At 40.5% G+C, this 21,847-nt stretch overlaps 1 protein-coding gene across 15 annotated transcripts in view; it reads right to left on the bottom strand.

The window, feature by feature from the left end:
• Positions 1-21,847, bottom strand: part of LOC105748798 (uncharacterized) — a 101,357-nt gene that overhangs the window by 59,861 nt on the left and 19,649 nt on the right. Inside the window, exon 6 of one of the 15 annotated variants that reach the window (XM_049705039.1) lies at positions 11,577-11,696. The exons of the other annotated variants lie outside the window; for them this stretch is intronic. The gene's annotated coding sequence lies outside the window, so the exon portion shown is untranslated. The remainder of the gene's footprint in view (positions 1-11,576; positions 11,697-21,847) is intronic. 15 annotated transcript variants of the gene reach the window in all.

Raw genomic sequence — 21,847 nt, 5'->3', positions numbered from 1 at the left:
CTACATGACATTCTGGAAAAGATGAAGCCATAGAAGCAGTGGTTTGCTAGCGGTTCTGGGGGAGGGAAGGACTGCACTGCACCAAAAAGCCCCTGTGCTCCAACTATTCATCAAAACTATTCTATACGATACTGCAATGGCGGATACGTGACATGACGCATTTGTCAAAACCCACAGAACTGTACCACACGAAGAGCGAACCCTAATGTCAATTATGAACTTTAGTTAATAATAACGTTTCAATATTGGTTCATCACTTGTAACAAATGAACCACACCAATGCAAGATGTTGGTGGGAAAAACTATGGTCAGAGGAGTGGGAAGAGGGGAGTATGTGGGAACTCTGTAATATCTGCTCACTGTCTGTAAAACTAAAACTTCTAAAAATAAAAGTCTATTAATTTAAAAAAATTAAAGGAAGAACGAAGTACTAGTCCATGTTAATACATGGGTGAGCCTTGGAAACATTACCTTAAGTGAGAGAATCCAGTCACACAAAAGACTACAGATTACAATATATGATTCCATTTATATGAAAGGTCTAGAGGAGGCAAATCTATGGAGACGGAAAGCAGATTAGTAGTTGCCTAGGGCTAGGGAGAATAAAGGGGAAACAGAGTGAGTGCTAATGGCTATAGGGTTTCTTTCGGGGGTTTTAAAACTGTTATAAAATTTATTGTGATGATTGTGGTGATGGTTGTGAATCTACAGCTCTGTGAATATACTAAAAACCACTTTAAATGGATGAATTGTATGGTATGTGCATTATATCTCAATAAATCTTGATATTGCTAATGAATTTGAAAATCTCAAAAATGGATGATTTTCTAGGAAACTTAGCCAATTAGAATCACAAAGATGTACAAAATATGGGGAAAAAAACCTGTGCTGTTTAAAAATATTTCCTCCAATGAATATAATAGTGTCCAAACAGTTTTATGAGTAAGTTCTTTATAATTTACAAGGAACAGATAATTTCCATCCTCTAAATACAGCTTCCAGTATAGAGGAAAAGAAGGAACTAAGCCCCATTATGTTATAAAACTAAAGTTATCCTACCCACAAAACCTGGTAAACACATGCGCAAAACACTGAGAGAGAGAAGACTGAAGATTAATGTCACTTATGAACATAGATGCAAAAATCCTAAATAAAATACCAGCAAACCAAACTCAGCAAGACAAAAAGAATACTACACCAGGACTTCTCTGGTGGCACAGTGGTTAGGAGTCCGCCTGCAAATGCAGGAGACACAGGTTCAAACCCTGGTCTGGGAAGATCCCACATGCCGTGGAGCAACAGAGCTCGTTCGCCACAACTACTGAGCCTGCGCTCTAGAGCCCGCGAGCCACAACTACTGAGCCCCTGTGCCATAACTACTGAAGCCTGCGTGCCTAGAGCCCGTGCTCTGCAACAAGAGAAGCCACCACAATGAGAAACCCGCACACCGCAACGAAGAGTAGCCCCCACTCGCCACAGCTAGAGAAAGCCCACGTGCAGCAATGAAGACCCAACGCAGCCAAAAATAAATAAATAAAATAAATTAATTAATTTTTAAAAAAGAATACTACACCATAAGGAAAGAGGAATTATTTCAGGAGTACAATTTAATATTAGTAAATCTAGGCACACAGTATATCACAATAACTAGCCAAAGGAGAAAACCTGCATGAATGACAAAGAAGTTCTTAAATTTCTTAAGAAAAAATATCTACAGCAGAACAGAAAATTGGGCAAAAGAGTAAAGAATAGAAAAAAAAAAAAGCAGCTTCACTGGTAACCAAATAAATGTAAATTTTAAAATAGGATATTAGGGGACCTTCAAGATGGCGGAGGAGTAAGATGTGGAGATTACCTTCCCCCCACAGATACATCAAAAATACATCTACACGTGGAACAACTCTTACAGAATACCCACTGAACGCTGGCAGAAGACCTCAGACTTCCCAAATGGCAAGAAACTCCCCACATACCTGGGTAGGGCAAAACAAAAAAGAAAAAACAGAGACAAAGGAATAGAGACGGGACCTGCACCAGTGGGAGGGAGCTGTGAAGGAGGAAAAGTTTCCACACACTAGGAAGCCCCTTCACTGGCGGAGACGGGGGTGGCGGCGGGGAAGCTTCTGAGGCACGGAGGAGAGCGCAGCAACAGGGGTGCGGAGGGCAAAGCGGGGAGATTCCCACACAGAGGATCGGTGCCGACCGGCACTCACCAGCCCGAGAGGCTTGTCTGCTCACCCGCCGGGGCTGAGGCTCGGGCTTTGGAGGTGATATCCCAGGGAGAGGACTGGGGTTGGCTGCGTGAACACAGCCTGAAGGGGGCTAGTGCACCACGGCTAGCTGGGAGGGAGTCCGGGAAAAAGTCTGGACCTGCCTAAGAGGCAAGAGACCGTTGTTTCTGGGTGCGCGAGGAGAGGGGATTAAGAGCACCGCCTAAACAAGCTCCAGAGACGAGCGCGAGCCACGGCTATCAGCGTGAACACCAGAGACGGGCATGAAATGCTTCTGCAGCCACCAAGAAGCCTGTGTGCGAGCACAGGTCACTGTCCACACCTCCCCTCCAGGGAGCCTGTGCAGCCCGCCACTGCCAGGGTCCCATGATCCAGGGACAACTTCCCCAGGAGAACACATGGTGCCCCTCAAGCTGGTGCAACATCATGCCAGTGTCTGCCACCGCAGGCTCGCTCCACTTTCCACACCCCTCCCCCCCTCCCCCCAACCCCCCCCCAACCCCCACCCCCCCGGCCTGAGCGAGCCAGAGCCCCCTAATCAGCTGCTCCATTAACCCCCTCCTGTCTGGGCGAAGAACAGACACCAGAGGGCGACCTACATGCAGAGGCTGGGCCAAATCCAAAGCTGAACCCCAGGAGCTGTGCGAATAAAGAAGAGAAAGCTGTGCGGCCTCAGGAGCAGCAGATTAAATCTCCACAATCAACTTGATGTACCTGCATCTGTGGAATACATGAATAGACAACAAATCATCCCAAAATTGAGGCGGTGGACTTTGGGAGCAACTGTAGACTTGGGGTTTGCTTTCTGGATTGAATTTGTTTCCTGTTTTATGTTTAGCTTAGTTTAGTATTTAGAGCTTATTATCATTGGTAGATTTGTTTATTGATTTGGTTGCTCTTCCTTTTTATATATATATTTTTCCTTTTTCTCTTTTTGTGAGTGTGTATGTGTATGCTTCTTTGTGTGATTTTGTCTGTGTAGGTTTGCTTTTACCATTTGTCATAGGGTTCTCTCTGTCCATTTTTTTGGTTTTTTTAGTATAATTTTTAGCGCATGTTATCATGGGTGGATTTGTTTATTGGTTTGGTTGCTCTCTTCTTTCTTATTTTTATCATTTTCATTTTAATAATTATTTAAATTTTTTATTTTAATAACTTGTATTTTATTTCATTTCTTTTTTTTTCTCCCTTTTCTTCTGAGCCGTGTGGCTGACAGGGTCTTGGTGCTCCGGCCAGGTGTCAGGCCTGAACTTCTGAGGTGGGAGAGCCGAGTTCAGGACATGGGTCCACCAGAGACCTCCCGGCACCATGCAATATCAATCGGCGAAAGCTCTCCCAGAGATCTCCGTCTCAATGCTAAGACCCAGCTCCACACAACGACCAGCAAGCCACAGTGCTGGACACCCCATGCCAAACAACTATCAAGACAGGAACATAACCCCACCCATTTGCAGAGAGGCTGCCTACAATCCTAATAAGTTCACAGACACCCCAAAACACACCACCAGACATGGTCCTACTCACCAGAAAGACAAGATCCAGCCTCATCTACCAGAACACAGGCACCAGTCCCCTCCACCAGGAAGCCTACACAACACACTGAACCAACCTTACCCATGGGGGGCAGACGCCAATAACAATGGGAATGACGAACCTGCAGTCTGTGAAAAGGACACCCCAAACACAATAAGTTAAGCAAAATGAGAAGGCAGAGAAAGACACAGCAGATGAAGGAGCAAGGTAAAAACCCACCAGACCAAACAAATGAGGAGGAAATAGGCAGTCTACCTGAAAAAGAATTCAGAATAATGATAGTAAAGATGATCCAAAATCTTAGAAACAGAATGGAGAAAACGCAAGAAAGGTTTAACAAGGACCTAGAAGAACTAAAGAGCAAACAAACAGTGATGAACAACACAATAAATGAAATTAAAAATTCTCTAGAAGGAATCAATAGCAGAATAACTGAGGCAGAAGAACAGACAAAATCAACAGAATACACTTTCTTCTCAGGTGCTCATGAAACATTCTCCAGGATAGATCATATCTTGGGTCACAAATGAAGCCTTGGTAAATTTAAGAAAACTGAAATCATATCATGTATCTTTTCCAACCACAACCCTGTGAGACTAGATATCAATTACAGGAAAAAATCTGTAAAAAATACAAACACATGGAGACTAAACAATACGCTACTAAATAACCAAGAGATCACTGAAGAAATCAAAGAGGAAATCAAAAAATACCTAGAAACAAATGACAATGAAAACACAATGACCCAAAACCTATGGGATGCAGCAAAAGCAGTTCTAAGAGGAAAGGTTATAGCAATACAATCCTACCTCAAGAAACAAAAAACTCTCAAATAAACAACCTAACTTAACACCTAAAGCAATTAGACAAAGAAGAACAAAACAAAACAAAAATACCCCAAAGTTAGCAGGAGAGAAATCATAAAGATCAGATCAGAAATAAATGAAAAAGAAATGAAGGAAACAATACCAAAGATCAATAAAACTAAAAGCTGGTTCTTTGAGAAGATAAACAAAATTGATAAACCATTAGCCAGACTCATCAAGAAAAAAAGGGAGAAAACTCAAATCAATAGAATTAGAAATGAAAAAGGAGAAGTAACAACTGACACTGCAGAAATACAAAGGATCATGAGAGATTACTACAAGCAGCTATACGCCAATAAAATGGACAACCTGGAAGAAGTGTACAAATTCTTAGAAAAGCACAACCTTCCGAGACTGAACCAGGAAGAAATAGAAAGTATAAACAGACCAAACACAAGCACTGAAATTGAAACTGTGATTAAAAATCTTCCAACAAACAAAAGCCCAGGACCAGATGGCTTCACAGGTGAATTGTATCAAACATTTAGAGAAGAGCTAACACCTATCCTTCTCAAACTCTTCCAAAATATAGCAGAAGGATGAACACCCCCAAACTCATTCTACGAGGCCACCATCACCCTGATACCAAAACCAGACGTCACAAAAAAAGAAAACTACAGGCCGATATCACTGATGAACATAGATGCAAAAATCCTCAACAAAAATACTAGCAAACAGAATCCAACAGCACATTAAAAGGATCATACACCATGATCAAGTGGGGTTCATCCCAGAAATGCAGGGATTCTTCAATATATGCAAATCAATCAATGTGATACACCATATTAACAAATTGAAGGATAAAAACCATATGATCATCATAATAGATGCAGAAAAAGCTTTTGACAAAATTCAACACCCATTTATGATAAAAACCCTACAGAAAGTAGGCACAGAGGGAACTTACCTCAATATAATAAAGGCCATATATGACAAACCCACAGCCAACATCGTTCTCAATGGTGAAAAACTGAAAGCATTTCCACTAAGATCAGGAACAAGACAAGGTTGCCCACTCTCACCACTCTTTTTTTTTTTTTTTTTGCGGTACACGGGCCTCTCACTGCTGTGGCCTCTCCCGTTGCAGAGCACAGGCTCCAGATGTGCAGGCTCAGCGGCCATGGCTCACGGGCCTAGCCGCTCTGCGGCATGTGGGATCTTCCCAGACCGGGGCACAAACCCGTGTCCCCTGCATCAGCAGGCGGACTTTCAACCACTGTGCCACCAGGGAAGCCCTCACCACTCTTATTCAACATAGTTTTGGAAGTTTTAGCCACAGCAATCAGAGAAGAAAAAAAAAATAAAAGGAATCCAAATTGGAAAAGAAGAAGTAAAACTGTCACTGCTTGCAGATGACATGATACTATACATAGAGAATCCTAAAGATGCCACCAGAAAACTACAAGAGCTAATCAATGAATCTGGTAAAGTAGCAGGATACAAAATTAATGCATTCCTATAAACTAATGATGAAAATCTGAAAGAGAAATTAAGAAAACACTCCCATTAACCACTGCAACAAAAATAATAAAATACCTAGGAATAAACCTACCCAAGGAGACAAAAGATCTGTATGCAGAAAACTATGAGACACTGATGAAAGAAATTAAAGTTGATACAAACAGATGGAGAGATAGACCATGTTCTTGGATTGGAAGAATCAACATTGGGAAAATGACTATACTACCCAAAACAATCTATAGATTCAACACAATCCCTATCAGACTACCAATGGAATTTTTCACAGAACTAGAACAGAAAATTTCACAGTTCGTATGGAAACACAAAAGACCACGAATAGCCAAAGCAGTCTTGAGAAAGAAAAACGGAGCTGGAGGAATCAGGCTCCCTGACTTCAGACTATACTATAAAGCTACAGTAATCAAGACAGTATGGTCCTGGCACAAAAACAGAAATATAGATCAATGGAACAGGGTAGAAAGCCCAGAGATAAACCCACGCACATATCTTTGATAAAGGAGGCAAGAATATACAATGGAGAAAAGACAGCCTCTTCAATAAGTGTTGCTGGGAAAACTGGACAGCTACATGTAAAAGAATGAAATTAGAACACTCCCTAACACCATACACAAAAATAAACTCAAAATGGATTAAAGACATTATAAAACTCTCAGAGGAAAACCTAGCCAGAACACTCTATGATATAAACCACAGCAAGATCCTTTTTGACACACCTCCTAGAGAAATAGAAATAAAAACAAAAATAAACAAATGGAACCTAATTAAACTTAAAAGCTTTTTCACAGCAAAGGAAACTATAAAGAAGGCGAAAAGACAACCCTCAGAATGGGAGAAAATATTTGCAAATGAAACAACAGACAAAGGATTGATCTCCAAAATATACAAGCAGCTCATGTAGCTCAATATCAAAAAAACAAACAACCCAATCAAAAAATAGGCAATAGCCCTAAATAGACATTTCTCCGATGAAATTATACAGATTTCCAACGAACACATGAAAGGATGCTCAACATCCCTAATAATTAGAAAAATGCAAATCAAAACTACAATGAGGTATCACTTCACACCGTCAGCATGGCCATCATCAAAAAATCTACAAACAATAAATGCTGGAGAGGGTGTGGAGAAAATGGAAGCCTCTTGCACTGTTGGTGGGAATGTAAATTGATACAGCCACTAGGGAGAACAGTATGGAGGTTCCTTAAAAAACTAAAAATAGAACTACCATATGACCCAGCAATCCCACTACTGGGCATATACACTGAGAAAACCATAATTCAAAAAGAGTCATGTACCACAATGTTCACTGCAGCTGTATTTACAAGAGCCAGGACATGGAAGCAACCTAAGTGTCCATCAACAGATGAATGGATAAAGAAGATGTGGCACATACATACAATGGAATATTACTCAGCCTTAAAAAGAAACGAAATTGAGTTATTCGTAGTGACGTAGATGGACATAGAGTCTGCCATACAGAGTGAAGTAAGTCAGAAAGAGAAAAACAAATACCGTACACTAACACATATATATGGAATGTAAAAAAAAAAAAAAAAAAAAAAAAAAGGTTCTGAAGAACCTAGGGGGCAGGACAGGAAGAAAGAGGCAGACGTAGACAATGGACTTCAGGATATGCGGAGGGGGAAGGGTAAGCTGGGACGAAGTGAGAGAGTGGCATGGACATATATACACTACCAAATATAAAATAGCTAGCTAGTAGGAAGCAGCCGCACAGCACAGGGAGGTCAGCTCAGTGTTTTGTGACCACCTAGAGGGGTGGGATAGGGAGGGTGGGAGGGAGATGCAAGAGGGAGGGGATATGGGGATATATGTATACATATAGCTGATTCACTTTGTTATACAGCAGAAACTAACACACCATTGTAAAGCAATTATACTCCAATGAAGATGGTAAAAAAATAAAATAAAAGTAAAAAAAAATAGTATATTAATTCTTTGCAGTCAAATCGGCCAAAAATTCAGTGATTTCAAGAATTCAGACAAAAGGGGCATGCCCATACTCTACCTCTAACATGACAATTATTATAGGGTGGTTTAGCAATACTCATTGAAAGCCTGAAAAATGTGCCTACATGTGGAACCAATAATTGCACATCTAAGAATTTATGTAAAAGAAGCAATCGGGGTTTTTGCAAAGACTTAGCAACAGAATACTCATCTCTGCATTGTTTGCTGTAGGGAAAAAAATAACCTAAATGTCTAACAGTAGCGAGTTGGTCAAATAAATTGTCCTTTCATACAATGAAATGCTAGTTAACCACTGAAAGTGTAGAATAATGAACTTGAAAGAATGTTCAGAATATATTAAGTAAAAAGCTCATGAAAGAGGACGCAGAATATAGAGAAAAGAAGACTGAAGGATTATAATAAGATGTTAATAGTGATTACCTCTGAGTGGTAAAAATACGGGTGACGTTTACATCCTTTTTCATTCTCTTTTTTGTATATGTGTGATTTCTACATGGTCTATAGTAAACATATATTACTTTGATAAAGAAAAATTCAATAAGAGTTCCTTTTAATGTTCATACTCTTTGAGAAGTTCTACTTCTAGAAATTTATTCTGATAGTCATACATTCAAACAAGAACATACATTACTATAATAACCAAAAAGGGAGACCAATTTAATGTCTAGCAATAGTAATTATAAAGTATGACATAACTCTAGCTATAGCTATAGGATGGAATACTGGGCAACTATTAAAAATCATGAGGTAGAAGAACATTTAAATCATAAAACATTCAGTGAAAAGGCAGATTATAAAATATTAAATACAATGCAAAGCTAATTTTTTTTAAACTATGTATAAATAGAAAAAAGAATGGAAGGAAATATACCAAAATGAACATCAACTCTGGTTCTCTCCAAGTGGTAGGGCTACAGATAATTTATTTTCATCTTTCTGCATTTCGCACTTTTTCTACAATGTAATTTTAAACTCCAGAAAAAATTTAAGTTTGCATTTGAGGAGCAACTCTCTGCTGCCATCATGCTGTGAGGCATTTATATCTAAGCATGTTGGCATTCCATAACTGAATCCAAGAACTGGTCCTGTTATGAATGGGAAGAATATAGATTAAAATAAGTGAGAATAGGGGCAATATATTAATATCACGGATAAACAGAAAACTTCGGAAACCAATATATCAAGATGATAAGAATGATTAATTCTTGTTGGTAGGAACATAGGTGGTGGTTACTTTCGTGGGTGTGATTTTCTATATTTTTTAAAAAATTTTCCAAAAATAAAAAATAAGATAAATAAAACCAAATGAGAGAGCTATAGATATTTCCAGTCATTGGTTCAGGAACAGTGGGGAAACCTCTGATCGTCTGTCTCTGAGACTGTGGGAGAGCCTAGTTAGTTCTGGGATGGGAGGAAGCAGCCACAGCCATTGCTTTCCTCTATGGCCTCCAGGGTTGAACCCAGAGGCACTACCAGTGAAATAATGCAATGATGCTAGTCTCTCCATTCCATTGCATGCCAGGGAGCCCCTCACCCTATGCCAACAGCCGCCCAATTCAGAGTCTCGGACCTCCAGGCCTTCACAACCTCTAGTTATGCAGAGCTTCCAGTCAAAAGCATTTCCTTCCCTGCCATGGCCCCCTTCTCTAGCTCTTCAGCAATCTGCCCCCTGCCACTACACTGCGAGCTTCTGGAGGGCTGGGACCGTGGTTTAGCTCAAATCTTGCCCCTGTGCCTACCATAGCACCAATTAACATTTACGAGGCTTTGCAGGCAGGTATGAAACAGAATCTTGATGCCTAGTTCAGGAGTAGAGAGCAAGGATACCAGCAACCCAGAAGTGTTTCATCCTCACAGAAAAGCACAACCCAGCCCACTACTGGTGATGATATGACTAAAGTCGTTTCATGGGTAAGAGTGTCACCTAGTGGAATGGGGCAGACCTGGGCAGTGATTAAAGTAGGTCAAAATAGAAATAAAATAATTCAAACAGATCTTCTCTGAAATAAAAATACACAACTCATCACAATAACTGGAGCAGTGGGGACCAGATGAACTGTCTGTGTAAGGACATGGTAGCAACAAAGTCAACATAGCATCAATATACAAACTTACTTGTTACACGATAGGTTTCCTTTGCTTCACAGTGAAAAAACACATCTCATCTCACTGCCAAGGGCTTACAAATTAATCATAAGGGTCAAGGTTCATGGTACTTACTCAAGGTTTCTGTGGATACTATGTTACTCCCATAACTTTAGAATTATTCTACTATTTTCAGCATTGTTTCTCTTAGTGGAGAGATGATGGAATTTGTCTATTATAAGAAGTATGTAAAGTGAGAAATTTCCTTTGCCAAAAGTTCATATAATGAAAGGTATGGAAAAATAACTTTTTTTCATTGAAACAAATTAATCCTGTAAATATTTGCTGGGTGTCCCAAGCCACGGACTAGTGTTCTTAGAAAAAAGCTTTCAGGGGTAGAAAAACTGAGGTCAAAATTAGTATATTTTCAAAAAAATTATTTTATTTTCCTCTTCAAATATAAGCCAAATAGTGGCTGTCAAACATCACAGGGAAATGCTCCATTTCCCGCGTCAGAATGGACTGAGGCCCCGCTGTTCAAGCTCACACACAGCACATCTGAGAGCATGCATGGGTGAAACTGATCAGAGTTGGTCTGTGTGAAGTGATGCCCTCTCTTCCAATGCAGTAAACTGGAGATGGTCAAACTGGATGCGGAGCTCCACGGAACTACATACACTTCATGATGCCAAGAGTACTATACACAGCTTGAGAAGCACATTCTGAACAAGTAAGTGCCTTCGAACCTCTGAAAGGCAAGGCAAAGCTTTTTTTTTTTTTAGTTTTTTTTTTAAGATTTTAGGCAAAATCTTAGCCAGCATAATAAGAAAGTCTGTGGAATTCAAGAGGTGACACCTCACCTGTTTTTATTTATTTATTTAGGCCGTGCCACAGGGCTTACAGGATCTTAGTTCCCTGACCAGGGATTGAACCTGGGCCCGGCAGTGAAAGTGTGGAGTCCTAACCACTGGACCACCATGGAATTCCCACCACCTGCTTTTAAACACCAGCACAGTGACAAAGCTCATAATAAAGGTGGACAACCTCCATAACACCTTTCATCCAGATCACTGCAAGTTTCTGAGGGATCTCTCCATCTTCACTGTCTCAATTTGGCCAAACCTACACATTCTAGCCATATTAACAGCCTTGGAGTCTAACTCTGGCCATTTCATACGGCCTTTTCTCCTCCAACCCGTGCTTAAAAATCTTCACTGCTTCCAAAGTGCCTATCAAAAATGTTGCAACACCTCAGTTTAGTATTCAAGGTCCCTCAAAATGTGGCCCCAACCTACCTTTCCAAGCATATTTGACATAATTCCCCCATAATGAGCCTGTGGTCCAGCCAAATTAAAATTCTCACTGTTCAAGTGTACATACATTTTCTCACCTCTCTAGCAGTGAAAAAAATCAGGTCATCACAAAAGGCCATTAGGATCCTTCCCAAGTGCTGTGCAAAGCTTGCCCAGAAGAGAAGCATCTTTAGCTGTGCCATCACATAACGCACTGCCTTTGGAAATACAGATCCATGGAGGATGAGTCACGAGTTTATACATCTCAGTACCTGACCTGGATTATTTTAATGCTTGTTCTGGTACTCACTAGTCCACTGCTTCCCAAACGTTTTTGTAATTTTGACGTTTCATTGGTCTTACTTAAAAAAAATTTTTTTGTAAAACTCACTGACCCTACCCTAAAATGCTGGAAATTTTTTCTAAAAAATTAAAGCCAATTAAGATGAATTTGGTTTTGAGAATTTTAGAGCAATTTTGTGAGATCCTATGAGACACCCTGGAATGCCCCCAAAATGGAGTTGAGAATCACTGTCTCGGCAAATATGTTTGCCTCTCCATGCTTTATTATTTCCACCTACAGAATGAGAAGTAATGATGCTGGGAGGGTGAGAGGGAGGGAGATGCAACAGGGAAGAGATATGGGAGCATATGTTTATGTATAACTGATTAACTTTGTTATAAAGTAGAAACTAACACACCATTGTAAAGCAATTATACTCCAATAAAGATGTTAAAAAAAAAAGATTAACTGAAGGCATTCTCAGGAAAATGCAAATGGGATGAGAGAAGGTTAGAAATGATAGTTTAGGAACACAGATATATCCAAGTAATGAATAAACTTGTAAATAACATTCTTTGCAGGTAATAATAATAAGCCACCAACCAAACAAACTAATCAAAATCTCAACATGGGGCTTCCCTGGTGGCACAGTGGTTAAGAGTCCACCTGCCAATGCAGGGGACGCGGGTTCGTGCCCTGGTCCTGGAGGATCCCACATGCCGCGGAGCAGCTGGGCCCGTGAGCCATGGCCGCTGAGCCTGCGCTTCCGGAGCCTGTGCTCCACAATGGGAGAGGCCACAACAGTGAGAGGCCCACATACCGCAAAAAAAAAAAAAAAAAAAAATGGCCAGCATAAATTAGTCAGTTAGCTCATCTGATAGGTGCTAAACAGTTCCTCCTGCTTCTTAAGTAGTTCTTCTTCCCCATCCTGTAGAGTGACTACTTAGGTCACTAGATGCTTCCAGTTCTTACCAGAAACACAAGTGATTTTGACCTTTCAGGGGAAGAACCATCCCAAAGACCCACAGAAGCCGTGGAGGGGTGGACGAGCCCTTGCCTTCCCTTAGGAATTGCCATGTGTTTAGAGAAGAGGGTCTAGATTAAACCAAACCCATTTTCAGAGCTGACTAGACATCCCAACAGGAAGCTGCAAGTGTCCCAGATCAGAAGCAGGGCAAAACTCAACACACAGCATAGCTCTGGGCTTCTGAAGTCTTCATTGCTCTTCCCTCCTCAGTCACAGGAGATCAGAAGTTCCAGGTATCCCGGGACTCAGCGTATGGGCTAGCAGACAAGCATAAGGGAAAGCTATCCCATCTCTGAAAGAGCTCTGAATGCAGAAGCTAAAAGGCTATCTGTCTGGGACATTGCAAAGATTACTGTATTAGATGAAATGTGGGATTGATCTCTTCCAGTCCCAGGACTCGAGGAATACTAAAGGGGGGGTGAAACAATAGGGCTCACCCCAATCTCTGGTATGCTGCACTTTGAAATCTACAGATGACTTTCCCTCCCACTATTACAGTTGATCTTCACAACAGCTTTATGAAGCCAATGTAGTTAGAATGACTTCAGAGATAAGGAAATTTATGCAGAGGTGAGTCAGTGGCCCAAGGTCATGCAGCTGGTGAATAGTAGAGCTAAGATCCAAACACTCCTTTTATGGAAACACAACACCTGTGAACAGAAGATATTTTTCTGTTTTTCTGAAGCCCTATCACCCTTTCTGGAGAGCCTCCAGGATGAAGACCTTGCAGAAGACACAATCTAATTTTCTCTTGAAACATTCTTCACAGCTGTGGAACATACAGTCAAGGGTATCTGTGGCACTGTGGCAGGAAGCATAATAATTAGCAGAGTAAATTCTATTCTTGAGGGAGTTCCTCTTCCCTGGTAGATTCCTCAGCATGAAGCCCTCTATCTCCAAAGCAGGACATGGCCCCTGTGATTTACTGCGAGTGCCTATGTCTGAGTCCTTGAGAAGAAAACTGAGTATTATTTGTGTTTTACTAGAAGAATTAATACACCAAGGGGAAAGAATTTTGAGTAGAAGCACTACTGTGGGCTTCTAATGACTGGAAAGTAGCACTGCCTCATGCATTCAGACCCCAACAGTACGGAAGTTAGGACTGATATCTATGAAAAACTAGTTTCTAACCTAATTAATCTGGTACTAACTTAAATAACTCCTTACCTTTTTCACGCTAAAACAGAGGTCAGGGAAATGATGTACTAATGTAACAGTCTCCCTCAGTCTCAGTCATATTTGTTCATCTTTAAGAGTCTTTCTTCTTGAAAAGCAGTGATGAATCTATATGAAAAGGAATCTCCTAAAATGTCTCCCTTCAGCAATTATTGCAGTTCATGAAGAAATTTAGTTTGCAAATACTTAGAAAACAGGTGGACTTCTGATTATGAATGTGATGGAGTAACTTGTAGTAGACTAATACTTTCACCGAGAATAACTAAGAAATCCAGATAAAATTTTAAAATGTCTGTTTGAAGGCACTAGAGCATGACGAGGCAGCCAGGACTTTGGAAAAGAGAGGCAATGACACTCTGCAGCCATTTTTTTCCTCAGAATGTTTGCTGATTCTGGGCATGAGGTAAACGGGTGGGGATATGAGTGAGAACATGAACTGAGGACCTCTACTAAGAGGAGAGAAACCAGCAGAGCACTGGTAGAAAGAAAGAGGGGAAACTGAGCCCAATATTCTGCCAGTTTTCCCCTCAAGATATTTACCAAACTCTGAAACTGCATTAACTGAAAAACTAAAGAAAAAAAAAGAGACTGTCAAACTAGAATTTTAAACCCAGGAGAAGTGTCTTTCCAAAAAGGAAGGCAAGATTTTAAGCAGCGTGGCATCATGGGTCTGAATCTCCCTAAATTTGAATCTCTCACATAAAACAGATAAAGTGCTAGAATAATAGAACAAAAACCCATAAACAACATCTACAACAAAACTAGGTAAAACATACCCCAATGAAACCCAAAATATGACCAGGTAGAGATCATCCACTAACAGCCATGAAACAGTAAAGTATCAGCATCTGCTGAGAGGAGGAAGGGATAAAAATGGCACCTGCGGGCTTCCCTGGTGGCGCAGTGGTTGAGAGTCCGCCTGCCAATGCAGGGGACACTGGTTTGTGCCCCGGTCCTGGAAGATCCCACATGCCGCGGAGTGGCTGGGCCCGTGAGCCATGGCCGCTGAGCCTGCGTGTCCGGAGCCTGTGCTCCGCAATGGGAGAGACCACAACAGTGAGAGGCCCGCGTACCGCAAAAAAAAAAAAAGAAAAGAAAAAAAAATGGCATCTGAAATACCTGAAAATAGGAATACCCCAAAATAGTCAACATGTATTTACTGCAAAGCACAGCAGAACATTTTAGGAACAAAAGTCACAGGAAAGAAGGGTTCTGTACACGCCGATGGAGGAGTAACTACAAGGCGTTTGAGAGGCTGAGCAATGTGGGCTTGAGAAAATCTAAAACTTCATCTTCTACTCTGGGATGAAGTAAGGTGGAAGAAACGTCACTCCCATGGTTAAGACAAAAAATAAGCCAGATTAACTTCAAATTCATGAATTTTTCTACTGCATTGGAGAGCTGAGTTTGCAGAGCAGCACACTTGCCCAAAATCTGAGGAGATACAGTCCCTACCAGAGGAGAGGAGACGTGAGCACTCACTGATCTGGGGTAAGCTTACCAGAAACCAGTAAGAAGAGTTCCGCTAGAAACAAACACTAATGAACTGGTGAAGGCAGGTTATGGACTGGCAGGATAGTAGGAAGGCTCTGAGGGCCTCAGAGACTGGGGGGTCTGCACTCTGTTGCAAGCGCTTTCTCCATGAATCCTGCTGGGGGCTTTCAGAAAAGCTCAGAAAGAGCCCTAAGAACGGACCACTGCAATGCGGTCCTTGAAGAGAGGAGCGTTAGCCATGCAGGAGGAATACGAATCTCAACCCCATGCATTTCCTCTATCTCCCCCAGGGAAAACAATGCCTTTCTCTGTGGGGAAAGGACAACACACTCTAGGGCAATGGTGGAAATTCATTGCAGCTGGGAGAAGGAAATGGGGAAAAAAACTACTCCTGGGGGAAGGGCAGAAATATACACTGGGCACAGAACCACATACTCCTGAGGCCATACCGTGGACTTAGCACCTAAGACTGAGATTTGGGCAGAACAACAGAAAATGCCCACCTCCCAGTTCCCCACATCACTAACTAAATAAATTCAAGTAACTAGTAACAGCATAATAGTACTGGGAAAGGGACAGAAGAGGAAACAGAGTATGCAAAGATACCATCTGAGGCACAGTGTAAAGGGAAGACCTAAAGTTCAGTGTCGAAAAGACATTGCTCTGGAAAACCAACTCTCATGTTAAGCACAAGGAATCACTATAGGAATTTGAAGTCTGTCGTACACTGAGGGTGGACATAGCAACAATAACCTCAAACCCAATCCAACTCCTAACCAGGTTAACTCAAAACTCTGTTCTAAAGACCCAGCAGAAGGAAACATGTGCCCATTTCCAGGCATAAAATCTTCATACCTCATTCTCTACTGGCCTACACGATATGTTTGGCTTCAAACAAACAAATAAAAACGCACACAAAGGTAAGAAAAATCACATTCCCAAGAAACAAAGTGATCATCAGAACCAGAATCTGATATGACACAGACACTGGAGCTATCAGACAAGGAATTTTAAATAATTATGGTTAACATGTTAAAGGCTCAAATGGAAATGGTGGACATTATGCAAGATAAGCAGGTAACTGCAGTAGAAAAACACACACTAAGAAAGAACAAAATAGAAATGCTAGAAATGAAAAGCACAGTAGCAGAGATAAAGAATACCTTCAATGGGCTCACCAGTAATCTCAACACAGCCAAAGAAAGAATCAGTGAACTTGAAGATCAGTCAACAAAAATTACCCAAATTGAAACACAAAGAAAATTTAGAAGAATATCCAAGATAATATAAAACAGTCTAGTATGAGTCTAATTGGAATCCCAGAAGACAGAGGGATGAGAGATTATTTTATTTTTATTTTTTATTTTATGACAACATAATGGGTGAGAATTTCCCAAAATTAAATGACACACACCAAACCACAAATGCAAGAGGTTCAGAGCCCCCAGTAAACCACCTCTTGGCGTATATTCAAACTACTGAAAACGAAAGAGAAAATCTTGAAAGCAGCCAGAGAAAAAAGAAACTTTACATAGAGAGAGAAAAATAAGAATTACATCAAATTTCTCATCAGAAACCATGCAACTCAGAAGTCTATACCCAGAAAATATCTTTTAAAAAATGCAAGGTGCCATTGCTGGTGCCAATGTAAACTGGTCCAGCCACTTTGGAAAACAGCTTGGCAGTTAGCTCCTTAAAAGGTAAAACATAGTGCACTCTGCTTCTGCTGTAAAAGGTATAATAGTCTGATGACACAGGAGTGGTTTCACATTTAAAAAGTCATCACCTGGAACAAAATAGAGAATGACTAGTATTATATAAACATTGTACCTTAAATAGTTTATTCAATCTCTTCAAAAAATAGTTTAATTTACTGAAAGAAACATTTTTTAAATGTTACATATAAGTTTATCATGCAAACCAGAAATTTTACTCCTAGGTATGAAGTAAAAAGAAAACATATGTCCACACAAAGACTTGTAAGCAAATGTTCATAAAAACATTACGTATTAAAGCCAAAAAGTGAAAACAATTCAAGTGTTCATCAACTAGTAAACAGATAAATAAACTATGCTATATCCATGGAACAAAAAACCGATACATGCTACAAAATGGATGAACCTCAAAAACATTATTCTAAGTGAGAGAAGCCAGACGCAAAACACTCAATATTGTACAATTCAATTTACGTGAAATTCCAAAGAGGGCAAATCTATCGGCATAGAAAGAATATTACTGGTTGCCTGGGGTTGGGCGCGGAAAGGTGACTGACCTATGGTATGGGGATCTTTGGGGGTGATGACAGAATTCTAAAAGTGGATTTGGGTGATGGTTGTATGATTCTGTAAATTCACTAAAAATCACTGAAGTGTATACTTAAAAAAGGTCAGTTTTACAGTATGTAAATTTTATCTCCATAAGGCTAACTTTTAAAATGAAAAAGAAATAAAGACTTTCTCAGAAAAACAAAAATAATGATGGAAATCATAGCCAGAAGTCTTACTCTACAAGAAATCTTAAAGAAGTTCCTCAGGCTGAAGAAATATATTAGGGTGAAACATGGATCTCCACAAATAAATCAAGAATGCTAAAAAGAAATAAATGAAGGTAAAATACATTGATTTTTCCTATATTTAATTGACCTAAAAGATAACTGGGGGCTTCCCTGGCAGCGCAGTGGTTAAGAATCTGCGAGCCAATGCAGGGGACATGGGTTCGAGCCCTGGTCCATGAAGATCCCACATGCCACAGAGCAACTAAGCCCGTGCGCCACAACTACTGAGCCTGCGCTCTAGAGCCTGTGTGCCACAACCACTGAAGCCCACAGGCCTAGAGCCCGTGCTCCACAACAAGAGAAGCCACCACAATGAGAAGCCCGTGCACCGCAACAAAGAGTAGCCCCCGCTCACCGCAAATGGAGAAAGCCCACGCGCAGCAATGAAGACCAAATGCAGTGAAAAATAAATAAATTAAAGAAAGAAAGAAAGATAACTGGGTGTTTAAAGAAAAAATAGTAGTAAAATATTGTGCCAGAGTAGCTATAATAACACCAGCAAAAACTTCAGGACAAAGAACACTATTAGAAATAAAGAGGATCATTACATAATAAAGAGGTCAATTCTCAAATAAGATATATAACAGAGCTTAAAAATACATTGGACAGGGACTTCCCTGGTGGCGCGCCTGCCAATGCAGGGGACATGGATTCGATCCCTGGTCCAGGAAAATCCCACATACTGTGGAGCAACTAAGCCCATGCGCCACAACTACTGAGCCTGCGCACCACAACTACTGAAGCCCGCGTGCTGCAACTACTGAAGCCCATGCGCCTAGAGTCTGTGCTCTGCAACAAGAGAACCCACCACAATGAGAAGCCCACACACCTCAACAAAGAGCAGCCCCCGCTCGCTGCAACTACAGAAAGCCTGTGTACAGCAATGAAGACCCAACGCCGTCAAAAAAAAAAAAATTGGACAAAAACTGATACTACTGAAAGGAGAAAAGGACAAATACACAATTACAATCAGAGACTTCAACACTCCTCTCTCGCTAACTGACAGAACATGTAGGCAGAAGATTAGTAAAGCTATAGGTTACCTGAACAGCACTATCAACCAATCTGACTTAATTGATGTGTGTGTGTGTGTGTGTGTGTGTGTATAAACGCCACTCAACACATTATTCTCAATTGCACATGGAACATTCATAAAGATCAATCATATTATGGGCCACTAAAAGAAAAAAACCACAATGAATTTTAAAGAATAGTGATCATTAAAAGTATGTTTTCAGAACATACTGGAAATCAATAAAAGATATCTATAAAGGATACTGCTAAAAATAGAACTACCATATGACCCAGCAATCCCACTACTGGGCATATACCCTGAGAAAACCATAATTCAAAAGGATACATGTGGGCTTCCCTGGTGGCGCAGTGGTTAAGAATCCGCCTGCCAATGCAGGGGACACGGATTTGAGCCCTGGTCTGGGAAGATCCCACATGCCGCGGAGCAACTAAGCCCGTGCGCCACAACTACCGGGCCTGCGCCCTAGAGCCTGTGAGCCACAACTACTGAGCCTGTGTGCCACAACTACTGAAACCCACATGCCTAGAGCTTGTGCTCCACAACAAGAGAAGCCACCGCAATGAGAAGCCCGTGCATGGCAACGAAGAGTAGCCCCCGCTCACCGCAACTAGAGAAAGCCCGGGCACAGCAACGAAGACCCAACACAGCCAAAAATAAATAAATAAATTTATTTTTTAAAAAAAGATACATGCACCATAATGTTCACTGCAGCACTACTTACAATAGCCAGGACATGGAAGCAACCTAAGTGTCCATCGACAGATGAATGGATAAAGAAGATGTGGCATATATATACAATGGAATATTACTCAGCCATAGAAAGGAACGAAATTGGGTCATTTGTAGAGACGTGGGTGGATCTAGAGACTGTCATACAGAGTGAAGTAAGTCAGAAAGAGAGAAACAAATATCATATATTAATGCACATATGTGGAACCTAGAAAAATGGTACAGATGAACAGGTTTGCAAGGCAGAAATAGAGACACAGATGTAGAGAACAAATGTATGGACACCAAGGGGGGGAAAGCAGGGGTGTGGGTGGTGGTGGTGGGATGAATTGGGCGATTGGGATTGACATATATACACTAATATGTATAAAGTAGATAACTAATAAGAACCTGCTGTATAAAAAGTAAATAAAATTTTTAAAAAAAGATACATGCACCACAATGTTCATTGCAGCACTATTTACAATAGCCAGGACATGGAAGCAACCTAAGTGTCCACTGAGAGATGAATGGATAAAAAAGATGTGGCATATATATACAATGGAATATTACTCAGCCATTAAAAAGGAACGAAATTGAGTTGTTTGTAATGAGGTGGATGGACCTAGAGTCTGTCATACAGAGTGAAGTAAGTCAGAAAGAGAAAAACAAATACCGTATGCTAACGCATATATATGGAATCTAAAAAAACGATACTGATGAACCTAGTGGCAGGGCAGGAATAAAGACACAGATGTAGAGAACAAACTTGAGGACACAGCAGGGTAAGGGGAAGCTGGGACGAAGTGAAAGAGTAGCATTGACATATGTACATTACCAAATGTAAAATGGATGGCTAGTGGGAAGCTGCTGCATAGCACAGGGAGATCAGCTCGGTGCTTTGTGACCACCTAGAGGGGTGGGATAGGGAGGGTGGGAGGGAGGCTCAAGAGGGAGGGGATATGAGGTATATGTATACATATAGCTGATTCACTTTGTTTTACAGCAGAAACTAACACAGCGTTGTGAAGCAATTATACTCCAATAAAGATATTAAACAAAATAAAGGTCACTGTTAAGAGAATGAAAAGACACAGACGGGGGGGGGGAGTAAAAATCTCTGCAAATCACATACCTGAAGAAGGACTTGTATTCAAACTAGATAAAGAACTCTCAAAAATCAACAATACAATAATCAAGACAGTGTGGCAGTGGAGGAGGTGTAGACACACAGATCAGTAAAACAGAATAGAGAACATAGAAATAGGTCCACACAAAGATGCTCAATTGACTTTTTACCCCCAAAAAAGTAAAAATTGATAAATTATACCTCATCAAATCTAGAAAATTTTGCTCTGTAGACCCTGTAGAAGAGATGTAAGGACAAATTATAGACTGGGAGAAAATTCTGCAGATTATATATCCCACAAAAGATCTGTATCCAGATTATACAAAGAACTCTCAAAACTCAACATCGAAAAAACAATTCCATTAGAACTTGGGCAAAAGACATGAAGAGACATTTAACCAAAGAGGATATACAAAGGACAAATAAGGACATGAAAAGATCTTCAACATTGTTAGCCGTCCAGAAAATGCAAATGAAAACCACAATGAGATATTACTACAAGTCTCAAAGTGGCTAAAATAAAGAATTGTGGCAACACCAAATGCCAGAGAGGATGCCGGGAAAATGGATCACTTACATACGCTGATGGTTGAAATACAAAATTGTGCGGCCACTCTGGAAAATAGTTTGGCAGTTTGTTTAAAAACTAAAAATGAACTTATCAGATGTCCCAGCAATTGCACTTTGGGGCATTTATCACAGGGAAATCAAAAGTTACGTTAGTGCAGAAACCTGTACATGAATGTTCATAGCCACTTTGTTCGTAATAGCCAAAAACTAGAAACTATTAAAATGTGTGAATGGTTAAATTGTGGTACATCCGTACTATGAAATAGTATCTAGCAATAAAAAGGAATGAACTATTGATACAGGCAACAACTTGAATGAACTTCCAGGGAATTATGCTGAGTAAAAAAAAAAAATCTAATATCAAAAAGTTGCACACTATAGTACGATTCCAT

The sequence above is a fragment of the Orcinus orca genome, chromosome X, assembly GCF_937001465.1.
Source record: "Orcinus orca chromosome X, mOrcOrc1.1, whole genome shotgun sequence".
Lineage (NCBI taxonomy): Eukaryota > Metazoa > Chordata > Mammalia > Artiodactyla > Delphinidae > Orcinus > Orcinus orca.
The sequence above is the reverse complement of the archived record's forward strand: the minus strand, read 5'-3'. Positions and strand labels throughout refer to the sequence as shown.